The sequence below is a fragment of the Lygodium microphyllum genome, chromosome 21, assembly GCF_053477565.2.
Source record: "Lygodium microphyllum isolate KBCC chromosome 21, Lygodium_microphyllum_v1.1.10, whole genome shotgun sequence".
Taxonomy (NCBI): Eukaryota; Viridiplantae; Streptophyta; class Polypodiopsida; order Schizaeales; family Lygodiaceae; genus Lygodium; species Lygodium microphyllum.
In genome coordinates this window covers 39446105-39464033 of record NC_141155.1, presented here as the reverse complement: position 1 = coordinate 39464033, position 17929 = coordinate 39446105, and the positions used below count along the sequence as shown (strand labels likewise).

General features: G+C 38.5%; 1 pseudogene; it reads left to right on the top strand.

The window, feature by feature from the left end:
- Window positions 1-11721: 11721 nt before the first annotated feature.
- Window positions 11722-12171, top strand: LOC148017906 (S-adenosyl-L-methionine-dependent tRNA 4-demethylwyosine synthase pseudogene; annotated as a pseudogene).
- Window positions 12172-17929: the final 5758 nt, after the last annotated feature.

Below are 17929 nucleotides of genomic sequence, written 5' to 3'. Positions count from 1 at the left end.
TTGAATATCTCCACAGCCCACAATATCAAGAGACCTGTCATCTCCAAGTCTGACTGATCCAGATACTGTACGGTAAGAGTGAAACCACTCATAGTAAGGCATCACATGGAAGGACGCACTTGAATCCAATAACCAGCATTGTGCATACATATTAGGTGTCTCAGTCAAGTGTGAAGCATCAGAAGAACTAGCTGCAAGTATGAACTCATCACTACCATCGGAATCCTCGGTCTGCATGACATTAATTTCTTCAATCTTGACGCTGGACTTCGCAGGTACTATGCTGCGATCAGAGGACTTCTCCTGCACTTTCTCTTTGCCCTTATCCTTGCGCTTCTCATTGCGCAACTCATGACACTGTGGTCTGATATGGCCCTTTTCCCCACAATGATGACAAGTGACATTAGCGTTGCGCCACGCGACTTACTACGCGACTTTCCACGAGATTTAGACCGACCCTTTTGCGAGTCACGGCCACGGTTATTACCACGATCATTCCTGTCATTCCTGCCTCTAACTGTCAAAGCATGTGAAACACGAGAGGCATCCAAGTTTTTGCGATTAACCTCTTCCTGCAGAAGAGCACTTTCAACATCATTCAGTTTCAGAGTAGCACTAGAGGCACATAGGGCAGTGCGGAATACATCCATGACTCATTCAGAGTCCCAAGCAAGAAAAGAGGAGTTACTTCCTCTCCAAAGGTGATATCCTGCGAAGTTAGGTTCTTTAGTATAGCATGGAACTGGCTCAAGTGAGCAGACATAGTTGCATTATCCTTCATGCGCAGATCCATAAGCTACTTCAACCAGTACATCTGACTCGCCGGACTTTTCTTATCATAAAGATTCTTGATCTTCATCAAGCCCTTGAGGTATTGCTTCAGCATTTGCAGGCATTTGACTGTATTCTCAGTTTGAAACAGGGCAGGAACAAAGGGCAGCCACTCTTCTTGAGCTCCATAGCTCATATCTTCCCTCCCCTTTGCATTGGGCCTTCATGGCTTGGTATGTGCCTACCTTGGGCCATCATTGAGCCCCCCCACACTCAACATTCAGCCACGTTGATCAGCAGCCATTTTCCAGCAACTCACGCTGATTTCAGCGCACCTATTCAGCCCTCCCCTCCTCACGTGTTGAAGCTGTAGCCACTTGATCTTCATCAAGCCCTTGTGTGTGGCCTATTGGGGCTTATTTTGGAGCCCCCCAACCATCATAACTACACGTGATTGGCAGCAGCACTCCAGGCCTCAACACGCTGAATATGGTGCCCATTTTCAGACTTTGACCTCCACGTTTTACAGCTGAATGCTTTGTTGCTCATGGAGCACTCATCATTGGCCTATTTGGAGGGCATTTGAGCCATTTTTTGGATGTCATTTTGATGCTTTGGCCTGACATTGAGGTTGGGAGCTGATAGGCGCCTTTACCCCCAACAAATACAAATACGAGATCTCTTATTCTAATATTATTTTGGAATCTCTTTTTAGAGAGAGAGAGAGGTGAGAGAAACCCCTTAAGGGGTAAAAAAGAGAGTCCATATTTCTCCTAATGTGATCTACCAATGCAATGCGTGGCTTCTCAAGATCACCCACTTTGACTAGAATGTCTATATTAGCTCTATCCTAATGATTTCTTGATTAGTAGCTCTTAGGTAACTCCATCCACTTTTTCTTCATTGAATTGGACCTATCTTACCCCTCAAGAAGTTTGGATGCAAATTATTGCATTTTTAACATATTCCTCTTCTTGCTTATACATCTCATGATTTTGTGATTTTTGTATACCTTACATATCATATGGAAGTTGTTCTTCTTCTCTTTGCAAAGTGGCATTGATTGATTGTCCCACAATTTGATACTTTCTCTTAATGTCTATGATTTGTTTATGAAATCATCATTTAGTAATCCCACGAATTTCGCCCATAGTAAACTTCATCTTGTTATTCAAAATCCTTTATTCCAATACTTTTCTAAAATATGTGACCGTTTCAATATCAAATTGCAATTTATAAGCTAGATTCTTTGCTTTTCCTTTTCTTTGGTCATGTTTCTTCTCCTTTCATACATTATGCATGGACAGATCATACGGACAGTTTTCATGTGATATATGCTATTCAAAATTGGACATCTCAATTCCTTTCATTACCCTTTTTGAATTTCCTTCATCTACATCAATGACCTTTATGCTTCTTTTGAACAATAACTTTAGCATTTTGAATTTTACTGATGTAAGCTTATATGGACTGAAAATCCACAAGACCATTCTAGCTAGTCATTTTTTGAATGCAAATTGTTAACTGCAAGAAGTACACAGCATGCAAGGTGCAAGGAAGCATGAGAAGGAGGCTAAAATTTCTTTTACTTAGTAATCTTTCCTTTCTTAGAAATTGTTTATATTGCATAAGACTAGTACAACTTATTCTTCTTGCCAACCATGTCTTCTCTTTTGCATCCTATTTTGTGATATTTTCAATTTGTAGACCATAAGTTACACCTTTATCAGAAGCAAATGTATATTGCATCTTCCACTAAATTCCTTATACTACGTTTCCCAAAATTAGTACCACAAGCAATGTCATAGTTTCTCACAAATGGATCTTTTCATCTTTAAAGAAATGCTCAAAGTAGCTTTATATATATGATTTTGAGCCCTCTATCTAGATGATCTTGAATATCTTTCTTTTTCTTTGAACCTTGCAACTTCAGGTGCAAATCTTGCATAACCCTTGTTGGGCTTAACAAACCACTCTAAGAACATTATTTTAGTCACCCATTTTGCATATTTCAAGAAATATTTATCCTTGAGAACTTTCTTAAAATCATCATAGGTAGACTCATGATCTACTACAATATCTCTTGCATGTGACCTAATCTCTGGGACTACAATAGTCGATAGAAAGTACTGACTCATCTAATATGCGGGAACTTCAATCCAATTCCATTTTCTCTACATAAATTCTTGGGTATTTAGATATATCTTGCTCATCAAAGTGGGACAGTGCATGCATAGTTGACTAAAGCACATCTCTTGCAACTTTCTCATGTTTATGCATTCCATATATATGTATAGTTTGCTTCAAAACTACCCATCATTCAATATCTATATCTAAAGCATCTCCCATGCTACTAAAATTTCACCTTGGCCTTTGCACATTGGGTTCATTGAAAAGTTGTTAAGAGAAATTATGTGCCAATATAGCTAAAGACACACACTTAGTCCATTGTTATGAGAGTTTGCAAAAAAAGAGATAAGAAGAGAGATTTAATTTATTGTAGTGGATAATCCATGGAGTATGATTCTAGTATGAAAATTTTAGCATAGAAGGTTTATAGACAACTTGTGGAATTTGAAAAATAGATAATCCTTACACTATTTTCAATTAAGAGTAGCTTGTAGACATTGATTTAGAACAATAATACACTTCTTTTAATCATGAATAGCCCCATATATTTCAATTGAAGGAAATCATCCATGTCCTAGCTATGGATAGCCCTCTATGTTTCAATTGAAGAAGATCACTCCTATATATTTTAAATTCAAGAAGTTTAGATGTGTTCTAGACTAAGGACAACTCTTTAAATCAATGCAAAAGTCGCCTCTACTACTTCAGGAAAATAGGGAATTTTTCTGATTCAAAACAATCCACAACCTTTCTATACAGTTCAAAGCAACACTTAGATTCATGCTTTATTCTTCTCTATGATCAATCCCTTTCATTAAGAATGAGGTATTTTTCAAGTTGTAATAGCCTCTTGATAAACAACAATGAAGAGAGTGTCCTCTGATCAGTCCTTCTCCTCCTGTTGATGAAGTACATTAATGCACTGCTCTTTTCTCACAATGTAGACCTACTATATAACAACCTTGTTCTGCAACCCTTCGTAGCCACAAAGTATCCATCTAGAGTATGCATGTTCTCTATGCCTTTATCCCCTTCTTCACAAAACTAGGAAACTCACAACCGCTTCTCTCCCTTCCTTTCAATCATTTATTGGTTCACACTTTGTATATGATCCACAACCTTGAAGTTTACTCACTTACACTGCATTTAATCAATAATGAGCTTCCATATTCAAGTTTGGCATGACATGTTAAGTGCAATGTATATCCAACAAGGTCCATTTCAAGTAAGCCTTGTGTTTCTATCTAAGATGTTTCATCAAAGAGTTTTTATATCATGTTTTCCAAACCATTGACAATGTGAGCCATACTCACTTCTATAGTGTTGATCATGATGATCATGGCTATAAACAAAAGCATAAGTACGACAATGATATGAGAACTCCAAGAGCATTTCATTTTCAAAACTTCATTTGTATTTAATTACTTTTGTTTCCGTGAGATTTGGGTATGTTAAAATATCTCATGAAATTTAAATTTTTAAAATTTTAGCTCATTTTTTAAGGATTTGAGATTTTATAAAATTTTGGCAAATTTTTATTTTTAATCTCTATTAATGATTCTATCTAACACACACACACACACACACACACACACACACACACACACACACACACACACACACACACACACACACACATGTTTTATACAATTAATTTTTTGAAATGTAAATTTTGAAAAGAATTTTTATTTTTATATAATTATATTCTATAAAATTAATTCTATAAGAATTTGGTTTTTGAAAAACTTTTAGGTCTAAAACAATATTAAATGAATAAATCAATACCTTTCAATAAAATGTGTTTATCAACTTGATTTCTATAGTTTTTAGAAGATACTTATGTCATCCAAAAGTAAAATGTTGCATCGACCTTCAACAATAAATCAAGAAATATTCAAATTTTTCCATACCATGTCTCACTGGATAGCTATAGGTAAGAGAAGACACTGAGATTAGGAGATCTTTGATTACCAAAGCTATGGAATGCGGTATTTGACATGCTTATCATGTATTATAGTAGGGATTTTCTATAGCTGAATCCATGAAAGACCTCCTAAAACTTCCCCTCTTCAAACTTTGCTCTCTCTTCATGTCACCGTACTAAAAATTGCTTCTCCTCACGAATAAAAAACATTAGATACCTCCCTTTTCCTTCACCATCCCAAACTTTGCTCAAGTGGATTCCAATAGATTTTTTGTATAGCCTACATGCCAAATCAAGCCATGCAAAGGTAATAATCCCAGCTCTGGTGCACATGGGGCAACAACTCTATGCTAGAGATCTACCCACCTCATCCAAAGACCACATCACAATGGATCTCATCTAGCATGATGTAGCCTTTGCCATCTATGTTTTGTGCATTGATGTGCAAGAGGATAGTGAGGAAGATATCGACGCACCATCTTAGCTATAGTTACAGTATTTTGAGAGTGAGCCTGTCGAAATCAATCCCGATCTAAGTGAGGAGGCAGCACATAGCTTAGCTATTGTACTCCCATCTCCCTGCCTTGTCATTGCTGAGATGCTGAGCAATGAGCTACCCCTTGCTTCTCTCTATGTTGTCACCTTGGAGAGGGTTGAATACTTATTCATGAAAGATGCGTTGGAGATTTTGGAGATAAGAGAAGAATAACTATATTGTAATTTTTTTCATTATCCCACCAGATGGTGGCCATGTTCTCCCTGAATTTGTACAACAGTAGGGGTATAAGTGAACTCATCATAAAGGTGGTCTCTTTTCCTATTTCATCCGTTAGACATGATACCACACAACATATAACCCCTCTAAACCTGCACATTTTTGGCATGTGCCACCCTACTAAATCTTGGGGTGAATGATTTTCACCTACCATGACTAGTTACTCCTTGCTCTCCAAAACTTTTCAATCAACTTAGCCCTATGTAAAATTGCTTATAACTTTCTGATTGTAACTCTAATCACCAAGCTTTCTAAGGAAGCCTATAGTCCCTATTTCAAACTATAAGTTCCTTGAAGACAACAAAGTCAAATTTTGTAATCTACTAACCCTAAAAAACTTTGCACACCATGTTGTCTTGTTTCCTGTGCACAGTCTACCACAAACATCAACCTTCCAAAGCATGTATCTCGCACACACTTACTTGTTTTTCTATCAATGTTGGTAAGGATCTTCCTTGACTGTGAAATTACATGTTTGATGTTTTGCACATAATCAAAGGCTACCCAATCAACATCATATTTAAAAATTAAAGTTGTCCAAAAGTGTGAGGTGTAACAACCTACTTTGCAACCTATATATAAGTACTTACAACACTCCTACTATAGCCACTCTAAACTTGTTCCTCCTTTGGCATGTGCCAAAATTCTTAGTCTTAAATATTTTAGAGCCTTCATCTTCATCATCTTCTTGATTTTTCTCTTTCTTATTTTCTATATTCTTATCAGTAAGCTCTATGTCCTATCCATCATTTTCATATGTGCCCAAATCTCTTCTCTTAGACAGTTTTATCCTCTTTCATGCAACTAGAATCTCCAAATTTTTACAATCCAACTCACAAATAGCACACGTATGATTTCTGTACACCTTCTTAACAATGTCTGGACCAAACCATATCTTAAAATCCTTCTTGATGGTACTATGTTGATCATCCAACCTACTATCATACATAAGTACCCAGTCTCTGTTCTCTATAGCTCCTAGTCTAAGTCTTTGTTGTTTATCAAACTTCTCTTTATTTTGAAGCAGTTATCCTCAAATTTTTTATTGCAATCTCTATGTCTTCTAGCCTTCTTTCAAATTGATAGAGCTTTAGAGCTAACAATTCTTCTCTAGTCATCCCATCCTTGGATAGCAAGACACTCCATCTAGTAGCATATATGTGGTACAATCAATCCATAATGCAAACTAAAAAAATTGTGGCCATGCTCTAACTCTACCTCTACATGCCTTGACAATTGAAGGATACCTGCTCTCACATTTTCCATTGCCTTAAAGATTTTAAGCTGATGTCAGTGCAAGATTGATCACTAGTCTAGAGAAGAACTCCCTAGCCTCATTGTCACCAAGTTCTCCTATATTTATAGTAATCTTACTCACAAATCCATAGCAAAAAAACACTTCACCTAGCAAAAATGTGCAAACAACATTTCTAGCGTTGGTCCTCAATACTCTTCCTTCAACTTGATTAATAAGGTCCTCATGAGAAAGCACAATATACCGAATTTATTGTAGTCCTATAGGCATGGTCACAACTTCAATAACCCATTTATAATGCATTGATAAGGGATAGGTAGCCTATAAACCATATCTATTCTCACCAATGAATACATCTCACAAGTTTGCAAGCTTAAACAAGGTGTGAATCATCCTTATATAAAGCTTTCCATTAGTATCTCTTTTTAATCTTTTCAAAAGTAACTCATACACCTCTATGAGAAGCATCAAGATGCACATAGAAATCTTGCATAAACTACAACACTAAGTAGTCCTATCTCGTAGAACACTCACAATGGAGAACTTTTCTTGCATAGAATTCTTGCATAAACTACAATTGAGTGGTCCTATCAATGGAGAACCTTTCTTTCTCTTTGGGTATCTCCAAAGAAAGATGTCCTTCAAAAAATAGCCATGTGCTTTTCTCTTGATTCTCTTGAAGTCTTCATTTGCCCATCTATTTTTCCTTGTTAATGTAGTACTACCTATTTTTATCTACTCTCCCTCATATAAATCCTCCAAAAAAATTTCCAATGCTAAAACATAACACCTACAGTGTCTTTTCTCTATTGGCCATGCTTTTTACACTCATCATTACAACTACTATACCCATTAGTCCTTCTGTTTTACTTTCTATATTAATTTGCTATCCTTATATTTAGAGTGCTAAATCTATACATAGAGAAGTCATTAGTTCGTTTTTAGTAGTTATACATGTACTTTTTGTTGTGAATTCACCCTCTTCATTGACATCCATCATTGTATTCTCATCTTCAAATCATGCAAAATATTTTTCCGACAATATGCTAAAACTCAAGATCTAGAGACTTGATATAGACAATCCACCTTAACATGGCAAAACCTAGAGTATCAAACTTGAAAGAATTCTAAGGAAAGAAAAACAATCCATTTTAACCATCACAAGTACACTAATAAAATACTTATCACATTCAAGCGTTGTAATAACACCCCATAATCACTACAAGATAGAGGCCTCATACAGACTTTCAAAGCGACAAAAATGTTCATAAAAACATTTGCCCTCGTTGTTGCAAAAAATGTTGGTATTAGTGATGCCATAGAACAGTCGCTATTATAGTTGCTATATGCGTCGCTATTTGCGTCACATATACAACGTTGATAGCGACGCATATAGTGACGCTTTGAGATGCTAATAGCGACGCATACATGAATTTTTTTTTTTGGTGGCAGGGCAACAAGCTGTCTTGCCACAAATAGCAATATGTACTTTATTTGGGCCATACAAAAGAGTTACAGTAAAGTGTACAATGCTCATCTCCATGAAAGAAAAGTGTACTTGAATCCATAAGATTGATACATAAAATAAATATAAGATCGCATAATGAAAGCGATAGAACAATCATGGCAAGATACAAGGGATGATAATAAGATAGTGTATACAAAATGCCTACATAAATCACATGACCAAAAAAGAAGAGGATGTGTGCTCCACGGATCCAAGGGCGAGCTATAGATCCTCGCCATCCGAAAGCTCGTCCCACTGCCGCAAAGGAGCATCGAACAGACTCTGCAAAAGAAACAACTACACATCGGTCCACCATACAATAATGCATTTTAATTAAAATTAGTAACTATGGACAAGAAAGATGAATGACTTACTCGGCCACCATGTCCATACAATTAGTTGATCGATGCAGTGAGACCGTGGCTCTCTACATATCGAGTCTCTAGGCCGATGGGATCGCGATTTGAAATGGACTGCTACAAAGAAAACAAAATACAATTCTTAGAGAAACAATTGTCAGTACAATGGATATTGCAAAAAAATAAGCAAGTAAAACAAAAGAAAAACTTACAAAGTTCTCCAGATAAGTCCTATGGCCGCCACTCCTAAGATGATGGACCACTCCTGTCTCCAGTCGTGCCCTCACAGCCTCGCGCTATTGTCTCAAAAATCCTGGAGAATTTGTAGTCTCTTCCTTGAGTTGGTGCTAGTCATTTTCGTCTAGCCACTCATGCTTTGAGGCCCCACTCTTAAGTGCCTTGTGTGCGTTTGATCGTCTGTGTGACATGTATGCATGCATGCAGTCCATCATCCAGCATGTGAAAAACCTATCTACTACGGTGGGTACCAAAAACTCCTCATGCAAGGATGCTACTATGTAGTCCTTGCTCCCCTCCGGTATATTCTTCCAATGATCCAAGACATTGTGCTAAAAAGCTTATTGGCCTAACTCTCTCATACGAGCCATTATCCTCCTCCCCTCATCATTCATGATGATGGCTCATGTGCTATCATCTACAAGGTATCCATACCCCTCTAGGGTATACCTAAGATGTGTCCTCTCCCACCTTTGACCACGCTCCTAGGGATATCCTGGAGATCCCTGTACATCTGGTGTACCGATTGGGGTAGTATCTCTCAGAATAGCACCCATAGGGGTACCATCTACAGACGACTGAGCAAAAGCTAGAGTGATTGGATCAGATGTCCCCCACAGGTGTGACAAATCCCATAGGTGACGCAGTACGATGAGAGGAGACCCTGCGTCGGTACCTCTACAACAATTAGCTAAGCCATGCTCTCTCAAACCTGCACAAGAGTGAGCAGAGTAGCACATGTATCCTGAGCCGACCGTGGGCTCACTGCATCTACATCTCCACAGCATCCACCAGAACCACTCCCTCTGTCCGGCCCAAGTTTGTGGAGCATCGACCTTCTCTACTGGAAACTGAAGCATTAGAGCGCATCGAAGTAGATCTAATAGAACGGCATGATGGTGTCCAAGACAGCTCCTGGTCAGCCTATCTCTAAATCGAGCCATCTGATTTGGATACATACATGTGAAGATCTCTTATAGCTCCTCGTCTTTCATCCCTCAACTCATCGTGCGGATCCAAATATCCACAAAAGTTACTTGCATAGACAAAAATTGATGTTAGCATAATCAATATAAATCAAGCAAAGCACGGTAATATAAATCTTCAAAAAATGATCTTACTTAAAACACATATCTTATGTATCCTTATAAGTGATTTGTCAACAAATTGAGTAGATGGATACTCCAAGTATGAAGTACCCTATGGTCCCATGTCAATCTCCTGACATAACTTTGTATACACTCGAAGCTCAATAGACATGTCATCATAAAAGGATGAGTCGACCTCCTTCTCAAAGAATTCTTGGACTCTTGTATTTCCATCATTGCTACTCGATTCTAGCTCCTCTACATGCTCCAAGCTTTCAATGGCCTCTACCCCTTGCAATATCGACTCCTCTATTTGCATATTGTCCTCATCTACATTGGGAACATTGCTTTGATCATATACTCTCGCACTTCGGGGAGCTGAAGGTACAACATACAACCATCGAGGTTGTTAGGGGTTTGGATAGAAAATTACATGTTCAAAATCACATACAAGAGAGATCTAAATTTTGTGACATGTACCATGTCCTAATAAATTAAAAAAAACATGAGTTCATGTACCTATTCAAAATGGGCCGGCAATACAAACGTGTAGCACAAATCCATCCATTTTTTTTTAGAATCTATTTCGAGAAATCCAAATGAACCTCATCGAACTATTGTCCCATCTCCTTCAAGTACCACTTTGAACCACTGCATATCAAATAGGATCATGGAGAAGCCACAGTAATCCACCATGATAATACTTTGCAAGTTCCCAAAATACTCCATCTAATTTATAACGATGTTTGGATTTGTTGCTCGTCATCGACTCTCTTGCTCGAACTTTGCCATAATACCACAATCTGTTGTGGAGTGCATTTTGTCGATAAGCTCCACATAGAAATGTCATCTGCGTGACCACGCTACATTGTATATTTTGTATCATACATTGAAAAAATCAATTAATTGTTACATATAAAATCTAGATTAAAAAAACCCTAAATAGTTCATCACCTTTGGACTATATCCCCTCGAGAATTCCCACTCCTCAGTTGAGACTTTCGCTCCTTCGTGAGACACTGCGCTCAAAGCTCCATGCAACCATCGCGCTGACATAAATGGCGACATCTTCTCCATGCCCTTGGGATATCAAATCGGTCGATGGCATGTACTATGTTGAAATTCAGATCGCACTTCTTCCTGATCCTTCCTAGCTTGCTCGTATCTAGTGAGCCACATCTCCATGGAGGCATGGTATAACATACAAAAACGATTCACTTTCTCCTCCATTTGTAGCATCCATTCGTTTTTTCACTCCATTTCCAACCACCACATCTTCTATTGTCGTATTGCTGCGTATCTGAGGTGTGGAATCCACCAAAAAGTTTGTGTATATGACATTTGTTACTTTGTGCATACTTAGATGTTGTGCTTTGCTCTGCCTGAACGTTTTGCCTTTAGTTGGTTCATGTTCAATTTCATAGAAGAGACAAGTGCTGTTTGGGAGTAAATTTGATATTTGTTACAAACAATTTAGAAGGAGAATGGGCTATAAAATATGTGCCGTTGGACAAAGTCACAACTAAGAGGGCGAGGAGGATGCTACAAACATTCATTTTATGGTATTGGAAGCCACATGTGCATGGAGACAACACCAAGTTTGGCTTGTGCAAATAAATGTATCTTTTGTTGGAGACATCATACCAACCCTGTAGGAAAAACTTGGAAATGGAAAATGGATGATCCAAGTGAAATTGTTGAGGCTGCACTAGATCAACACATCAAGATGATAAAACAAATGAAAGGTGTACTAGGAGTCAAAGAAGATCGATTGACGGAAGAATTAAATCCTAAACATTGTGCTCTTTCATTAGTGGGAGAACCAATAATGTACCCAGAGATCAATAAACTAATAGGGGAGTTGCATAAGCATAGGATCTCAACCTTCCTTGTGACAAATACACAGTTTCCTGATCGAATTGAGAGCCTGGATCCAGTCACTCAGCTTTATGTAAGGGTTGACGCAGCCACAAAGGAGCGACTCAAGGCAGTTGATCACCCTCTATTTGCAAACTTCTGGGAACAATTCACAGATTCTTTGAAGGCACTTCGGAAAAAGCAAGAAGAATTGGGACATACCGCTATTTCCAGAAGGACCTGCCCGACTATAGGGGCGATCAATTAGCAGAGATGGGGGGTGATTGAATTTAGGAGGAAAAAGATGATTGAAGGCAAGGAAGACGATGCCAAAAGTGACTGTGCAGGAGACGTCCATACTCAAGATAACGAAGAGGACACCTGCGATAGTTGCCTCCTTGCCATTGATAATGTTCTTTTGGCCTTAAAACAGCAAGTTGATGCCATCTCTTCCCTCATTTCCTCTTGGAACCTCTCTGAAGACACTCTCTATAGCTAGTACAGCTCTACTTGCTGAGCCTTTGATGGCTGTATTCTGCAATGAAATGCTAGGAGTAAAACGAAGAAGATGAACTTAAGAAGCTGACATTTTGCAAGTGCAATCCATGAAGAAGAGGGGAGGAGCATAAGGGCACTTTTGTTAATCAATCATTAGGCAGAACAAGGAGGGCCAGAATGTCAACCTGTACATCCTGTGGAAATGCTTCTCAACGAACAGGCTGATCACCGCCAAGGACCATGCGTCAGTGCACCTGAATGTTGGTCACCTCAATGAGAATGGTGTTTACACAGTGAAATTCACAAAATTTTCCCTCAGTGGCTTTGTTAGAGCACAGGGTGATGCAGACAATGCGCTAGATTGGTTATGGCAGAAGGCCAAAGCCAAGCTTGGTCAGTAGCTATGGAAGACATTCATTTTGCAAGGGGCTTCCATGATTGGGTTTTTTTTCCTTGACCTCAAAATTATGAGTAAACTTGAGTAATTAATCTTTTCCTCTCCGGTTATCTTGCATGGGTCCTTTGATTTAGAGGTGGCCTCCCGCTAATCGCATACAACACACATCTAGTAGACAGTAATGATCTTGTCTTCAACGTGCATCCAGTTTTCTTGCTAGTGGGATTCATTGTCCTCACAAGTGAAGCAATTCTGGTGTTCAAGGGTGTTTCGGGTACAAAGAGTTATAAGAAATCAGTTCATCTTACTATCCAAGCATTGGCTTTTGTGCTAGCTATAGTTGGCATTTGGGCAGCCTTTAAGTATCATGGTGCAAAAGGAATTGATGATTTCTACAGTTTGCACTCATGGCTGGGTATTTCAACAGTCCTTATGTTTTCTTTACAGTGGATTTTTGCATTTGTAATTTATTGGTATACTGGTGCTGCGGCCTACCCTGCTCATCAAGTTTATATATAAATCATAGTGCATCATGTTTTCTCTGAATTGCTATAGCTATGGCGGTCAGCATTGGGCAGCTCTGACTGAATCCTGGAGTTCTCAGCCGTTAAAGAAACACAAAATGGCAAAACAAACCAACTTGTGTTAGTAAGCCTGCGTTTTTCTTCTCATGTTGACATGTAAGAAGGAGCTTCAAAGATCCATATGATCACTATAGTAGAAGGATCTACAAATGTTGCAGAATTAAATTGGGTGGCCTAAAACCAGTGGACTGATCAGATTGGAATTCATCTTGTATTTTGTAAACATCTTGGTAGTAATACAATTGTTACTTGGCATCATTTTCTCGTCTTGCTTATTCACATGATTGATCTTCTATCTTGAAATTCGTCAAGGTCCTCTGTGGACGTGACTTTGCTTTCAAAAACCCTTCGACACCATTACTGTATCATCATTCTTCAACAACCATAGCGTACTGTTGTCTGAATCCACCATTGGTAATCACCAATGTGAAATATGCACTAATGCTTCAGACACCAACCAACCTTCAACCATGCTACCTTCTTGCCGAGCTCGTTGTCGCACAAAGCCTTTCAAGGTTTTCATGAAGCACTCCAAGAAGAAAATCCCTCACATATGAACATATCCAACAGTCTCCACTTCATCTACAAGATGCACCAGAAGGTGGGTTTGTATCGTGAGCATGCTGGTAGGCAAGTACTTCTCAAAGAGACAAACCATCTCCACTACTCACCTTGCAAATTCAATAGAGGATGAGATCCATTGCACTAAATTTGACACCTTATAAATTGCATTGTGTATTTCTGGAGTAAGGCATCCTACAATCGCGGTCGGTAGTACAAATGAAGAAGCATTATGAACAACGACTATACTCCAAATAGCAAAATATGCAGGCCAATTACAATCCATTCATAATACAAACTTGACATATCTTATGCCAATCATGGGATTTTAGCTCTGATAATTGATCGTCTTTAGAAAATGTGAACTTGAGAGGACGCATCATACTCGTGGGAGTGCGGATAGACTTGATAATTTACTACACAAGGGACTCTTCTTTAGTGGAAAAAAACCAAGGAGCGTGAGGTAGCTACAAGTGACTATCAGCACTCGACTACGGCTAAAGAGCCTCCATCTTGCCTACCTCCTTCAAATCCATTCGTGCCCCTACAGTGTCTCTCTTTCCTATGATGTGGTCCCATAGTAAGCTGCCCACATTCTTGAAAATATGCATGGGATCCAACAAGTGGTTGATTTGTAAGTGGGTCCAATACGACAACTTGTAGAAAATTGAGAACCGTCACATTTTGTTTTGGATGTGACTCCGTGTGGGCTATTTTTCATTTGTACCAGCTTTGGGCATTCATTTGTACTGGAGGTCGTCCAAGAAACTATTACCTCAGTTCATGACCCTCCGGTAAGAAATCGGTGTGTCCTTGATATACCATCTTCTTCATGGTTCATGACCTTCGAGAGTCTAACTATGGCCCACACAATGGACATGCATGATAACCTAAGGTAATCAAACTTGTCCCAACCCCTCTATCCAATGAATACAAACTTGAATGAGCTATGATAGATAGTACCAATAAGAACGAAAGCCTACTTACCTGAGCACTCCCCGAACCCTGGAAAGTCATGCATAGTCCACATGAGAATGGCTCAAATATTGGTGGACCATCGACCATCACTCTTGCTCATATCTTCCATGACGACCCCCTCCTCCGAAAAATTCTTAAGCTCATCGACTAATGGACAAAGATACACGTCTATATTATTTACTTTGTACCAGCCAAGAACGAGCTTTCTTCATAGAAAGCCATGGAGGGATGTTGCAGTTAACAAGGACTACATGCCACACACTGTAAGAAGTTGAGCGCAAATCGAATGGGTTCTTTCCATCCATAGCAAGATCAAGCCGAAGATTCCTTGGCTCTTGGGCAAAGCATGAAAAGGTAGAGTTAATGTGGCTCCATGTGCATGAATCCACTGATATTCGTTGGACTCCATTTGTGGATCTATTCTTTGCATACCATGTTGTCAATCTCGCCATGCCAGACGTATGAAATATGTGATGTATACGGGGGATAAGCGAAAAGTGCCTAAGAAATTTTTGAGGGATGTTTTTCCCTTGCAAGTCCTATCAATACCTATGAGCACCACACTTTGGACATATCTCCATAGTCTAGTATTCTCCTCGAAACAGTATGCAATTGTTGACACATGCATGGATGTTGTTGTAGTCTATGCCAAGCTTTCGTAAAACATGTCGCGTATCATCACGAGACTCAAACATGGTATTTGCAAGTGGTAATATATAATAATTTAGTAACTTGAAAAAAAATCATAAAACACCTTGAAATATCACAATTGTTTTTTATGATGGTGCCAAAAAAAAATCAACGATGCGTTGTCGGAGGGGTTTTTGTCGAAAGATCGAATCCACTGGGGATTAGAAGTAGAAGGAAGTAGAGATAGGAGATGGAAGAGAAGATAGAGAATACCAAAGTACCCAAGTGGTAAACACTACAAAGACAAAGCACAATGAATTGAATCAATATGTATTGAAAGAACGTGGAATCTTCGCACTACTCAGAAGCAATCTCCAGGCATTAGATCTCCTGGAGCTTCTTCGTAGGACAAAATATGCATCAAAATTACAGCTCATTCTCTGTTGCTCAAAACCCAAATCTGATGGCTTCGAAAGGGGGGTAAAACTTCAAGACACTTGATCACGAATCTCCCAGATCACTCCTTCTTCTTTCAGTTCAATCTGTAGTTTGCAGCTTGTTTACAGTGATCGCGACGTGCACAATTTTGTCAATCTGTCCCCTTTGTGAAAATCCCATAATTGGCTGAAAAAGCAAATAGCTTTTTGCATGCCATCCTAATCTAGAAGATTTTTTAAAATTTTTAGATTTTTACAATAAATAATATAAAAAGTAGACTAAAATTATCCAAAAATCTAGTATTTTCAGATAATCCATGCAACTCACACTAGTACTAATGGCTCAGATCACATTGACTCTCTAAATCAATAAAGAAGTTGGATGATGATGCATTTCATACTTTTTCACATTGTGTCCTCACAACATTAGGATAGCGTACATAGAAGATACTTGAACAACTCGGTCATACTCGCATTGCTCCACTCGTATTTTGCTTGCACACTTAGGAGTACAAGCAGTGTCTTTAGATGAGATACTTGGTACCCATTAGATTTTAGAAAATTATGGAAGGCTACTTGTCTCCTCTAGTATTGACGGTATAGATTGGGTACTACCTTCCAAGTGGTGGATTGGTTCAAGCACTCCATCCATCACACACCCACGAACTCTTCTAACTGGCCACAAAGGGTACACTTCTCATTGGGATGAGACATCAACTTCTTGTAATAAATTTTACGGCCACATCCAATGTTTTTTATATGATATTTAATTAGTTTGCGAATACAATACATGATTGATATACACTTTTCTTACCATTTGCTCAAAATCTGAGATTGCCTTATCTGTGATCTCTGATTGAAACTTGCTAAAGCATTGTATGTGTTCCATAGACGATTGACGTTTTCGTCTAATTGCCAACTTACATTGAGAGCAAGGACATGGGATATGTTGATTAAGATACGTCTTGCGATCTTGAACATCACGGCCTTCATCGTTTTATCATTATATTTTTCTTTCTTAAATTGTTTGAGAAGGGATTTCTACTCTTGTAACTCAACAAAATTAATGTATGTAAAGTCTCCACCTGCCTACAGACGGTATGTAGAATCTAATATACTATGCATGGGGTTGAGGGAGTAGCTATCCTTTTTTGGAGTGTTTCCCATCCCTTGGTATTGCACCGGACCACTACTACTACTAGTACTTGCCTTCTTAAACACACCAAAGGTGTACCTTTAATAAAACCTCCCTCTCTCTCTATCTACCACTACCACTACCACTGCCACTACCATTACCACTACCACTACCACTACCACTACCACTACCACTACCACTACCACTACTACTACAAACAAGAAAAGAAGAAATTAAAGAACTACTACTACTACTACTACTACTACTACTACTACTACTACTACTACCAAGAAAAGAAGAAATTAAAGAAGAAGAAGAAGAAGAAGAAGAAGAAGAAGAAGAAGAAGAAGAAGAAGAAGAACAACAACAACAACAACTACTACTACTACTACGACTACGACTACGACTACGACTACTACTACTACCACCACCACCACCACCACCACCACCACTATCACTACCACTACAAACAAGAAAAGAAGAAATTAAAGAACTACTACTACTACTACTACTAACAAGAAAAGAAGAAATTAAAGAACTACTACTACTAATACTACTACTACAAATAAAAAAAGAAGAAAATAAAGAACAAGATCTTACCCTCTCTCTGTTTTTTATCCATTCATTCTCCTCTATCCCTCCCTCTCTCCCTCTCTCCCTCTTTCTCTCTTTCTTTATTATGTTTCATGTTTATTCCCTCTCTCTCTCGTTCCTTCTTTCTTTTTCCCTCTTCCTCTCCCTCTCTCATTTCCTCTCTTTCTCTCTCAATACACATCATTTTTAACAAAAACAAGCATAATAAAAAG